The 12,684-nt window shown below is 48.4% G+C and overlaps 1 protein-coding gene across 12 annotated transcripts in view; it reads right to left on the minus strand.

Moving 5' to 3' along the window:
• The window catches only part of Plekha6 (pleckstrin homology domain containing A6), a 142,441-nt gene that overhangs the window by 62,578 nt on the left and 67,179 nt on the right, over positions 1-12,684 (minus strand). Inside the window, exon 1 of one of the 12 annotated variants that reach the window (XM_038349932.2) lies at positions 1,972-2,172. The exons of the other annotated variants lie outside the window; for them this stretch is intronic. The gene's annotated coding sequence lies outside the window, so the exon portion shown is untranslated. Of the gene's footprint in view, positions 1-1,971; positions 2,173-12,684 lie in introns of those variants that run through there. 12 annotated transcript variants of the gene reach the window in all.

Below are 12,684 nucleotides of genomic sequence, written 5' to 3' on the forward strand. Positions count from 1 at the left end.
ACACACACACACACACACACTAGAAATAAATAACTTTTTTTCATTTTTTGTTTTTTGGAGACAGAGTTTCTCTGTGTAGCTTTGGAGCCTGTCCTGGAACTAGAACTCACTTTGTAGACCAGACTGGCCTTGAACTTGCAAAGATCCATCTGCCTCTGCCTCCCGGGTGCTGGATTAAAGGTGTGTGCCACCACTGCCTGGCTGAAATAAATAAATCTTTTAAAAAGAGAACCCTGCACTCAACCATTAAAAAGCAACTTAGAGCGGACCATAGGCCTATGAACAGCTACACTTCTAGAAGAAAACATGAAAGAAAAATCTCAGTGACTTTGGGGTTGTCTAAGAAAACTAAAAAAAAAAAAAAAAATGAACCATCAAATAAAAGATATTGTTCTTAAAAGACACTGTTCCAGAAACAAAAGGCCAGTAAAGTGTACCCCAAACACAGAGCTGACATGAGACTTCCACAACTTACATGGAGACAGTAAACATCAGCAAAGGAGACGCAGAAAGTGCAAACTGAAACAACCATGAGACGCCTTGCACACACCCCCCAATGCATGGGCATTTTAGAACAACGAAATCTGAGAGACTGGCCAATGCCCAGTGTGGTCCAGCATGAACAGATACTGATGAGGAGGGATTGGTGCATCTCACTGGCGGAAAACAGGCTGCATCCTGAAAAATTAAAGCTGCAACGCCATAGAGCCCGCCCGCCCTACTCCTACATAGTCACGGAGAGAAATTACAGCCTGTGTCTACACAAAGACATGGGCACCAATCATCACGGCACCTTTGCACAAACAGCTCCAAGCTGAAAACAGTCAACAAACCTGCGAACACAACACGAGTCCACTGGAAAGGATGCCACTCCGCAAGAGAATAAGTTACTGACGCCGGCAATGAAATGAGCTAGAGGATTCTCAAAATAATTACACAGAGTGAAAGAGCCAGACCTCCCAGAAGAGGATACACTGTAAGATTCTAGGAAAATACTTTAAAACTGTAAGCTAGTCTATGGTGGCAGAAAGGAGACCGGTGTGGCCTGAGGACAGGGTACAGGGAGGATTACAGATGAGGCAGGAAGCAATTTGAGAGAGGGATGGGGACTTTTTTCCTCTTGTGGCTGAACCAGAGACTGAACCTAAGGTCTTGCACTGAGCCATATCCTCAGCCCTTTATTATCTGAATTGTGGCAGGAAGATTACAACTTTGGGGCCAGCCTGGGCTATATAATGAAACCTTATTCACAAAATAAAGCAAAAAGAATATCTCACAAAATACATTGCTTCAGCCTCTAAATCTATGCCATTTTATGTCAACTGTAACTCAGTAAAAATATAAAAAGAAAAGCCTTTGCTTGAAAAGGCTTTAGACAAAACTCCTTCCTCTTAACGTACACCTTACATTTTAGGTGTGGATGGAGCTCAGGGTTGGGATAGGTAGGCAGGTTCCAGCCTTCCTTTCCCAGGGGCCTCTTCCCTCATTTGGAAGTGATGCTGGACATCAGGGATGGACAGGGGTCCTGATCAGCCTGTGTTTTTCTCGTGACTTTGCAGCAATTAATTCAGGAAGCCCAAAGGCCGTGCACATGGAGATAAAGGAGAGCTTGTTTATGACAGAAGAGGAAAGTCAAATACAGCCTCATAATCCACAGCCTTCCACCATTTCACTTGATTCCTTTATGACCCATGGTAATACCAGCAGGAAAGTAATATTGACTCTAATCTAAATGAACACAGAAATAAGGGGCCAGTGAGACAGCTCAGTGTGCAAAGGCACTGGCTGAGCAAGCTTGACAACCTAAGCTTGATCCCTGGAACCCAGCTCCATAAGGATGTCCTCTGACCTCCACATATGACCTACGCACACGTGCCATCTGCACCCATGCTTCCCACACGCACAGTAGCGAGGAACAGATGAACAGACCGGACTCCAAAGCTCTGAGCGGTCTTGGATGAAACAACCTACCTTGGTCCTCCAGCTGCAGCCTTCCTCCTAGCCTCAGGACCTGTCCTCAGCAAGGCTGTGTCCCGCTACCCTGGCTTGGCTTGCAGAGGCCTGGGGCGTGCAGACCTACATCTTGGGCTCACTTGGCCAGAGAAAGACGGGGACAACACCCCACAAGCTCTGGTACAAACAGCGAAAGACCTAGCAGGGTGGGAGCAGGATCAACTAAGAGAAGCTGTGATATCAAGACAGGGAGGACTGAGGGATCCGGAGTCCTAATTAGATCGCACATTTGATGTGAAAAGGGGGGAAAAGGCCATCCAAACACCACTCCCTAGCCGGAAGTCTAGTGGGTGTGGAAGCAGCTGGAAGCTGTTACTAGAGGCTCCCAGCCAAAGGCCTCTGTACCCTCCCCCCCATTTCCACCCTCCCTCTGTTCTGGCCAGGCAAGAGAACAGCCTCTGGCTGGGAGCCCTACCTTTTTCTCCCTTGTGCTGAAGATAGGATGCCTGGAAGGCAGAGAAACCCATCCTGTAGGACACGGGGGTACCACAATCTCAGCAACTAAGATTTATACCACTCCGGTGCAGATCTGTGGTGGTTGTTCTGCCTCATTGACGATGGAACCCAGGGCCCTGGGAGTCAAGCAAGCCTGCCCCCCCCCCACTGCTATGCAATATGGTTTGTTTTTTTTTTTTAATAAAAACTAATGAACTAGAAAGGTTTAAGGAACACTGACATGTCATGTCAAGACAGCTGTGTGTTTGGTGTATTTTCCCTCTGCCTCGGGCTCCAGGGTGGCCTGGGGTAACACCACTGTTGGTCTTGACTTGATTTAAAATGACAAATGTTTTCCACAAACTGTTTTTGCTTAATGTGGTGCTATAACATCTATCTACGGGACTGGAGACACGGCACAGCGATTCAGAGCACTTGTACCTGGGTTCCATTCCCAGCACTCCATGGTGGCTCACAGCCTTCGGTGACTCCAGTTCCAGGGGACCTCTAACACTCTCTTCTGCCCTTCATGGGCGCCTGGCATGTACGTGATTCACAGACATACATGTTGGCAAAATATTTATGCACATAGAATAATAAGTAGATCTTTTTGAAGTTGAAAAAAACATTATTCACCTTGTTTGGTGAATTTTTGGCATGCCTCGCCCTTCCCCCCCACACACACACATTTAAATTTTATGCCTAAGAAGGATGTCTTGATACAGTTATCCTAGGCAACCCAGTTGAGGGATGAGGAAGAAGGGAGGTAGGGGGAAAGATTGGACAAGACCCGAAAAGACGCAGTAAAGCCAGTGTATGAGCAACAAAGAAAAGCTGAGGCTGGACAAGGAGCGATGGAGAAGTGGTGACCCCAGAGTAGCCTTGAATGACGTTTTTAGGTTGAGTGTGAAGTGAAATACGGACTGTATACCGAATAAAACTGTATCAACGTTATGCTTCCGGCATTTACTAATTGGTCTGTGGTTACGCAAGAAAATACCCTTGTTTTCAAAAGTATAAAAAAAGAAAAGGGGGGAGTCACAGCTGTCTGACAGCTGTATTAGCCAAACTCTCCTCCCTCTCCAGCCTGCATGAAGAGGAGGCAACAGTAGGAAACAGCAGCGACAGGACAAAGGATTGTGGCTAGACATTTTCTTTCTGAAACAAGAATTAGCCTGGAACACCCGATCTTTCTACTTTTCCCCAGGAAAACCTAACAGTGGGCACAGAAGAAATAAAGACACTCTCCTGAGCCACAGCATCTGCCTCACCCCAGACCCAGCGCCTGCTCTGCTCCTCATCATGGGGCCAGGTCAGGTGACCCGCCTCCTCCTCCGCCTCCGCTCTGCTAAGGAAGCTAGAGACCTGGAGGAGCTAGGGCCCTGGACAGAGCTCAAGCTACTCTCTTCCAGCCTGGTGTCTGCTATGCAGCATGACACCCCCTACTTTGCTAATCCACAGCTAACCCTTCTCTCTGTTTGCCCTGCACTGACTTTGGATGAGTCTTGAGGTTTAAGGCTCTGGAATAGGCCTCAGTCCCAATCCAAGCTCCTCCAGTTACTGCCCACAGAATTCTGGGTGAGTGACTTCATTTCTCTCTGTATTTCATTCCCTCGGCTGTAAAAAGGGGACGATACCAGGACCTTTACTCATAGGTTTGCTAGAGGATTAAATGAGATTACACCAATGGGAACGGAAGACCGTTGCCAGCATTTAATAAACATTCAATGGGGGGCCAATGATTATTACTGTCTGCCTGTAACTGCCTTAACTGTTGATCCCTCAGAGATGATGGCCATTTTCACTACAAAAACTCCTGGACTATAACCCCTTCAGCACTTTGTCTCAGAAAGATGGATGCTTAAGTAGTCCAAAGCTGGGCATGGTGGCGCACGCCTTTAATACAGCAGTTGGGGCAGCAGAGGCAGATGGATCTCTATAAGACTTAGGCCAACCTAGCCAAGACTACTTAGTGAGACCACAGAAGGAAGGAGGGAGGGAGGGAGAGAGGAAGGGGTGGGGAAACTGGTGCAAAAAAAAAAAATCCATCTATCAAGAGAACACCCAGAGGGGGTGTTCTGCAATCTTTCAACTCAGTAAGGTGAGACAAGAAGACTTGACTGCCATTGTCAAGGCCAGCCTGAACTACAGAGAAAGCTCCAAACCAACCTATCTCAAGAAAGAAATGGGGGGCGGGGAGGAAGAATACCCAAAGATCACTAAATCTACTTGCAATTCTGCCCCCACCTCAGACCAAAGGCTCGTCAAAGGCAGAATCCTCTCTTGTCCCTAGGAACAATGCTGGAGGATCTCAAGTGGGACATCTGTTCCCAGCAGCCTTTGCACCAGGAGGTGGACATCTCTTGCTTGACCTATCTTACTTGGGCATTGAAAAGCAAGTCAGCTCTAGCCACAGTATCCCTGGACAGAAAGCGTTGACTACCTAGTTCCACATTCCAGTGCCTTTGCTGCAACTGCCCAGCTGTAGTGTGGGCAAGTTCCTGCTCCCATGGGACACGGTGGACAGGAGAAAGGGAATCCCATTACCCCTAGAGTGAATGAGAGGCCAGAGGAAGCCACCATTAAGTGTTCAGGGAATCCTCTAGGAGAGTTAACTTCTCACCTGAAACCCTCGCCCCATCTTGCAGACAGATTGAGCTGGGGAGGATACATGGCAAGATGAGGGAGCTGTGTCTTCAGGGCTGAGAAGGACAGGCCAAGGGCAGTCTGGACAAAGGTCACGAAGCAGTCAATTTAGCCCAGATGGTCCTTCTGTGACAGAGCCAGAACAGGCAATTTTCTAGCCATAAACAGCCACTCAGAAATCCCCAAACCGCACACATGCACATGCGAAGATGAAGTACAGCTGCTCAGGGGTGAGCTGACGAGTGTAGGAGGGTGGGGAGGGATGGGCATGTGTGTTGTGTGTTTCCAGACACACTGGTGTAGGATCAGATTGGGCTCACACAACTGGGGAGTTACATGTTAGGTGAGGCTTTGGGAATGGGGGCTCAATGCTTCCTTCTAGCCATCCATTCTCCCATGCTCTTTGCGACCGCTGGCACATGCTGGCACACGCTGGCACACGCTGGCACGCCTGTGCTTCTCTGAGTTCCCTGGCCCCTGGCTCAGCAATGTTGCACTTTCCTCTCACATCAAGCTTTGCTTAACCTGATTTCTTTCTAATAGCAAAGAGCACTGAGAATCGCCACACCTGGGATTAAACTCTGCTCTTGGGCTCAGCTGGGAGTTTGGGGCTTGCACACTCCCTTCCCGTCTCCAGTGTGCAGCACAGCGTGCATGCATGCGTGCGGCGTCAGCAACTTGCAGGGTCGAGTCCCTCCCCGCTCCACACACTTGGCTTTGAGCAGCCACACCTTCCCCAAAGGGCACTGCAAAGCCTTCCAAGCTGCCAGGAAGGGTAAAACCACAGCTCCACCCACTGCCTGGCCCCTTGCATTCCAGCCCTGCGCCCAGAGTTTGACCTCCTCTGTGGCTGGCTGTAGATATGTTCTATTTTTCAGAAATAGCCCAACTCACTGGTGGTGGACCAATTCATCTTCTAGTTTCCTCTCCTCTCTCTCTCTCTCTCTCTCTCTCTCTCTCTCTCTCTCTCTCTCTCTCTCTCTCTCTCTCTCTCTCTCTCCTATACAGCCCTTAAGGCACAGACCCTGTGGGCCTACCAGCTCAGTCTACACACGTGGTGGACAGAGGTGAGGGGCTCCAGACCTGGAGGAGGAACACTGTGCAAAGGAAGGAAGCCCCACACCCTGGAAGCTTCTCCAGTGTTATCCCAGGAGAGTGGGATCGGTAAGCGCAAGGCTATTGCCACCCACAGAGCAGTCTCCAGATTCCTCCCTCCCAGCCAAAGGAGAAAGTAAACGAATTCAGAGACTGGGTAGAGTTGGAGACAGTTCACGTGGACAGTGTCATGGGCTCCTTAATACACCCGCCCTAAGCCTCCTGCTGCAATTGGACTTGTCTGGGATGCACACCCTCTGGAAAAGCATAACTTGTCTAAATATGAGCCAGTTTGCCCTCACCAGAAAGTCTCAGAACAAAAACTGAGCCCCTGCAGTTTCCTCCTCCCACCCCAAACTTCCACTCTGGCTAAGCTCAGAGGTCAGGTCTGGAAGGGTTCTCAAGGGCAGAGCTTTTTCCTCCCCCACTGAGAGAGAAACACCCTCGTGAGCCAGGGTTTGCTGAGAGCCAGTTTCCCAATGGTGGGTGCTAAGGCTAAGTTCATCCCTCTCTGGCCTCCATTTCTTCTGCAGTATAAAGGTAATAGGTTCGCTGACTTAATGCACACATGCTTCCCATGACACCAGCCACACACTTGATGGCCATCACCGTACCAGGGTCTAGGTTCCCCCAAAACGAAGATACAGAAATATAGCCTCTCTACCTGGCTCACTGTGATTTGGGTATTGTTGAAATTCAAAATGACCTGTGATTCTTTGCAGGTTTGACCTATCAACCTCCCAAGATCTGTTAGTACAGAGAAAAGAGAAGAGATAATATGTTGGCCTGGGCCGTTCTGATGGCCTCCTCCACTCCATCTCTCTCTCTTGACTTGCCCAAACTTCCACGCCTTTCTCATGGCCCACAGTAGGCTGTTGGTGGGAAAGAGAAATTTAACAGATTGTTCTTTGCCACTTCTTTTATAGTCAAATGAAGGCCCCTTGTCTTCTTTGCTTTTTCTTCAGATGAAGGGCTACAGCAAGTGAGAAAGTATTCCAAATTCCCAGGCCCAAATCCTCACCTTCAAATGTAGGTTGATTTTAATACATTATGTACACATATGTAAATGTAAAAAAATCTCATGCAAGATTACCTAGGGACATGAAAACTCTTCAAGACAAATCCTTGTAGGAGTAGAGACTAATCTGCCTTGTAGAAATTGCTCCATCATAGCATCCACAGTCACCATGGTAACAGTCATGCTCCTGAAACCTGGCACAGGGTAAGCACTTGATCTCACCTGGCCTAAGTTCCTCCCTGGGAGTAAAGACTGTAGTTGAGAGAAGAAAGGTACCACTCTACTTCCGAGTGATTTTACTGGTAACATGTCCAAAAGAGGGATACTCTCCCATCTTCTCCTCCTGTAGCTGCCCAAAGGGCTAAAATTCTTTCCTGCACTAAGGGACAAGAGAGAACCAGAACACAAAGAGCAACAATAGCTAGCCCAAGATGACAGCCCAAGACAGCCCAAGATGACAGTCCAGGACAGACTAAGACAGCCCCAAGACATTCTAAGACAGCCCAAGATAGCCCAAGACAGTCCAAGATGACAGCCCAAGACAGCCTAAGAGAGCCCAAGACAGCCCAAGACAGCCCAAGACAGCCCAAGACAACCCAAGACAGTCCAAGACAATCAGCCTCTTGATTCATTTTTTCCCAAGGTCCAATCATTTCTGACAGTGAGATCTAAGAAACACTCCAGGCTTCTAAAACCAAACCTTCAAGATGTAAGCTTTTTTTGAGAAGTTTTACTAACCTGGGCCCAGAAGTCACAATTAGTACAGGGGTGCAGGGTGGAAAGTACCCAGCATCTCCTCTAGACTTTGCATACAAGGCTGATCTGAGGATAGAATAGAAGCAATTGAGAAGGAAAAGGCAAAGAAGGACAAAGATGGCAAAGATCAGATCAAACAGGTGGGCTGACTTCTAAAGTACAGAAAAGCATCAGGGATTGCCCCAGAGTGAGCTGGCAACAGCAGACATGGGCATAAGGGCGAGCTGAGGTCCCTAAGGAAAGGCAGATCGGTATTGATACTCAAAGGACTCTGAGCAGGCTGCCAGTCAGTGGACACAACTTTGCAACAATCATAGAAGACAGCGTTAGTGAGGAGAGAACAAGTCTAGCGTCCTGGGTCCTCTGCAGTCTCTGAGTTTCACGGTTCTCCCCAGCTATAGGGTCCAATTTGTTCATCTAGTCTTCTTTAGTACTTTTCTGCTACCAGCTCCACGATCCAATAGCCACTATGAGAAGATCTCTACCTCCACTTTCTGCTCTGCAATTGGCTGGAGCAGATATTCTTTGTTCCTATAGCAACTAACTGGCCATCTTTCCTACTGAGCATCTTCCCGGTGAGAGACACAGTCTAGTCCATACCTCTCGCCTTACACTGCTTGTAAGTGTAAGGCCTTACACTGCTTGTCGTTCACTGAAAGCAGGCTTCTTTGCACAGAGAAATACCATGAACACGGGGTAATATTCAGAGTTCAAATCTTGCCTGATCTAGAGTAATCCAGAGAGAGGAGTTGCATCTAACAGCCCTGAGAAGGTAGGTGAGGAAGGTTACCCAAGCCATTGCTCCCTGTAGCATTGCCCAAACAACAGAGCTGTGTCTGTCTTTCCAGGGGAGTGTTAAAAGCATGCTGTGTCCTCGCCAGATTGAATTAGCATTTCCGTTGACTGGTTTTTTTCACATCGCTAATGAAGACCAGCGAGACCCTCTAATTGAATTCCCTCCATTGCAAGCTGCACATCCCCCTAGTGCTTATCTGGAAACAGTGTTGCTTGCGAACTCCTCTGCATATGGCCCTACTCCATGCAAGACTTCTCCAGACAGGGCACGGAGCCGTTTCCGCTGCGGATGGCTCTTCTCTCATTACCCGTAATCACCGCTTGTTCCTGGCTCCCACAGCTCCCACAAAGCCAGCTGGTTTCTTCTTTTAAGTCACAAACTGAGCTCAGCTCCAGCTTCTCTTCTGAGCTTTCTGTCTACGGGATCCCAGAAGTCAATGTACAAATCAACAAATTGATGCCTATCAGAAAGTGCCTTCCCAATGGGGGAAGATCCCAAGTCAGGGATGTCCGTCCCACCCTCAACAATCTTCCATTCATACCCAGAAAGATAAGAGGCACACCACAGAGGAAAATGCCCGGCTCCCTGACAGATAGGCCTGGCTTGGAATCACAGTCCAGATCCTTACCAACCACATGGCATTATGCAGTCATCCTAACCCCCTCTGAGCCCTTACTTCCTCATCTGTGAAATGGGGAGATTAGTTCCGACCTAGGAGATTACACAAGGCAGTATACAGTCACAATGCCTTCACGACATTCCAAAATCCACAAACACCTAAGGCAAGGCTTTTTTCAAATACAGCTGGCAGTGAACACCAACCAGACTTGAATCTATCTGGCAACAAAACATGGCCTGACCTGGCTCAAGTCTCCTTACAGCCTCTATTCCACTTCTGCGACTCTTGAGACCAGTATTGCCACAGACATATTAAAATGACTGTGGAGGACAGGCATGGTGTCACACACCTTTAGTCTCAGGACTTGGGAGGCAGAGGCGGGTAGATCTCTGAGTTTAAGGCTAATCTGGTCTACAGTGAGTTCTAGGATAGCTAAGACTATGCAGAGAAACCCTGTCTCGAAAAACAAACAAACAAACAAAACAACTGGGCAGCTAATCCAGATGGCTGGGGTTTTCTGTAGTAGAGAGAGTATGTACCGTGCCTATCATCCTAAAAATCCATAGGCCCTGCAGAGGTCACACAGTGAAGTGGGGAGCTATATAATTACCCTTCTCTACCCCGTCCCCCCAGACCGAGAGTTTAGGGCAATCATTGGAATTATTTAAGCTAAAGATGCTGACAGTCTTATCACCAACCTGAGAGGGTCTCTGGGTTCCTGGGACCTGGGGCTGGCTCTCTGGAATTCACGTTGGCATGGGGTTCGGGAGAAGAGACAAAGCCCAGCCCTTTATAAAAGCCTGCTGCTTGTCTACCCTGAGCAGAGCTGGCAGAGGCGATGTGATGCTGTTATTTGTTTGAACCTCAGGTATAGACATGCCTGAAGATTCCAGACGTGCCTCCCAGCTCCGCACCTCATTGGGTACCCAGTGCTCTCTCCACCTTCCCACAGCCACATCTACACCATTGTGCCCTGCGGGCATCCCCAGGGGAATAAATGGCCCAAATATAGCAAACACTAAGAGCAGGGGCATCTGAGTTTGTGGGAACTTGGACCAATAGGAGGAAAGGATTCTGAGCATTAGACGGTGCTGAAGATGGGGTGCTCCCCAGGGGAATGGGGAGCAAACACGCCAACATCCAGTGGAACAGGTTTGGCACGTTTCTCCTGATGCCATCTCATGGCCCCAGGAGATTTTTATATGGGAAGCCAGCCCTCGTCAATAACATCTAGTAGTGTTGGGCAACTCCTCTACTCAAGTCTCTTGGCTCCAGTCACACATTTTAGGGACTTACTAATGACTCATAGGTGAACAACTTTCTTAGAGACCCAGTCATCCTAATGGGCTTCCCAGATCTGATCCTGGATCTGTCCCATACCTAACTCCATCCTACACCCCACGTCACCCTTTGAAGACGCATAATCATTGGACAAACGACCTCGACTCTAACTCTGTTAGCATACACTCCTTCTCGCAGAACAGTAAGGTCTTTCTGAAGGCCCTGGGGAGAACCCTCTGTCTACCACATGGAGAACCACACCCTGCATGGTTAGCAGTAGGGGGTGGGGGCGGTGGCAATCAAATTCAGTTCCCTTACTATACAGAAGAAGCAACCAAAGCTGGGAGAAAGGGGCCGAGCTGCTTGACACCACGTATGAGTTAGAGATAGAGACAGATGCCATGGCAAAGCTTAGAAAGCTAAGGCAGGCCCTTGCTGACCTTTGCACTCAGAAGAAGCCACACTTAATGGCTCACAAGTCTGCCCTCCTAGCTTAAGTGTCTTTGAAGAAATTCTTATCTCCAAGAATTTGGCTGGACTCTCTGACTCTCTATTCTAGACCTATTCAGAGCCAGGGGAAAATCTTTCCCAGTCAAGCTCGGTGCTGTACGTCTGTGGCACTAGTCATTACGGAGGGAGGCAAGAGGACCATGAGTTCAAGGCCTCCTTGAACTGCATATCAAGTTCAAGGCCAGTCTGAGTAGCATCATAAGAGAATATCTCAAAATAAAAACTAATCTGGGTGTGGGCTGGATAGACGGTTAAGAGCACATACCACCCTTGTAGGAAAAGAAACCCTAGTTCCCAGCATCATGTGCCTCATAACTATCTCTAACATCCTCTTTTGGACTCTAGAAATACCTGTACTCATGTGCACACACCTACACATAGAAACACTCACATACACAGACTTTAAAAAAAAATTTAATATCTGGAGGTGGCTCACCATGGTGGAACTTGTTCCTAGCGGGAGCAAGACCCTGGGCTCAACCCCAGCAAAGGGCTGGGAACCCTCAACAAAAAGTGGTTTTTCATTTGTTTTGTTTTTCCATTTTGAGGCAGGGTCTCACTAGTTCTCTCTTCCTGGCTTGAACTCACTGTGTAGACCAGGCTGGCCTCCAACTCACAGAGTTCCACTTGCCTCTGTCTTCCAAGTGCAGAGATAAGGGCATGCGCCACCACACCCTGCTCATGTCAAAGACGTTTTGAAGAAAGTCACCAATAGAAGTGACTAGAGATGAGTTGAGAGAAGTGCCTGCTGCCATCACTGGCCTCCCACAAACTCCAGTGAGCCATGAGCTGGACCCTGGTACTCTACTGTGCACTCTGAGGTGGCTGAGATCTTCAAGGTGGAGCTCTTAGATCCCTTCCCATTTTGTGCCCCCCACTTCAGCTACCTGGAGTGGAAACCACAGTGTCTGCCAGAAGCTCCAGGTTTAGGCTTTACCATATCAGCATTCCAGACACCTCGTGGAAGCAGGGACTCTCTGGCACCTGGATCAGAGCCCTGTGTACCTTAGATAAGCTCACCATACTTCTCTGTGCCCCAGAAAGACTTATGGTCTACTATGTACTCCCCCTGCCTAATTCAGAAACTTCAACTGCTTTCTTGGACTAGAAGAACCTGATCTTGTGCTTCTGAAAAAGGGCCTGAGGATGCACCTCAAAAAAGAGCACTGGTTCAATTTCCAGGAACCAAGTTGATCTTCCCCAATACTTCTGTTCCTACAAGTCTACACACATGTTCAGAGCAACCATGAGCCTGAGATTCTGGTAGCTGGGGATCTGCCTGGGGAACCCCACATAAATGTTGGAATTCCAGGACTAAATCCTTAGAAGGCAGACAATTCAGACCTTCTAAGGCCTCTGGGAGCCTCCAGTTTGGAAGTTTCAGTCTATAGTCAGGAGCTCAAGAAAAGCTGAGAGTTCATCACTAGGAATTGAGCTTTGCAAAAGTCCTTTTCCCGGCCACCTAGAGAGATGCTTCTAAATGGTTGATGCTGGGTACCAAAACCCGGGGTGCAA

Source organism: Arvicola amphibius, chromosome 12, assembly GCF_903992535.2.
Source record: "Arvicola amphibius chromosome 12, mArvAmp1.2, whole genome shotgun sequence".
Taxonomy (NCBI): domain Eukaryota; kingdom Metazoa; phylum Chordata; class Mammalia; order Rodentia; family Cricetidae; genus Arvicola; species Arvicola amphibius.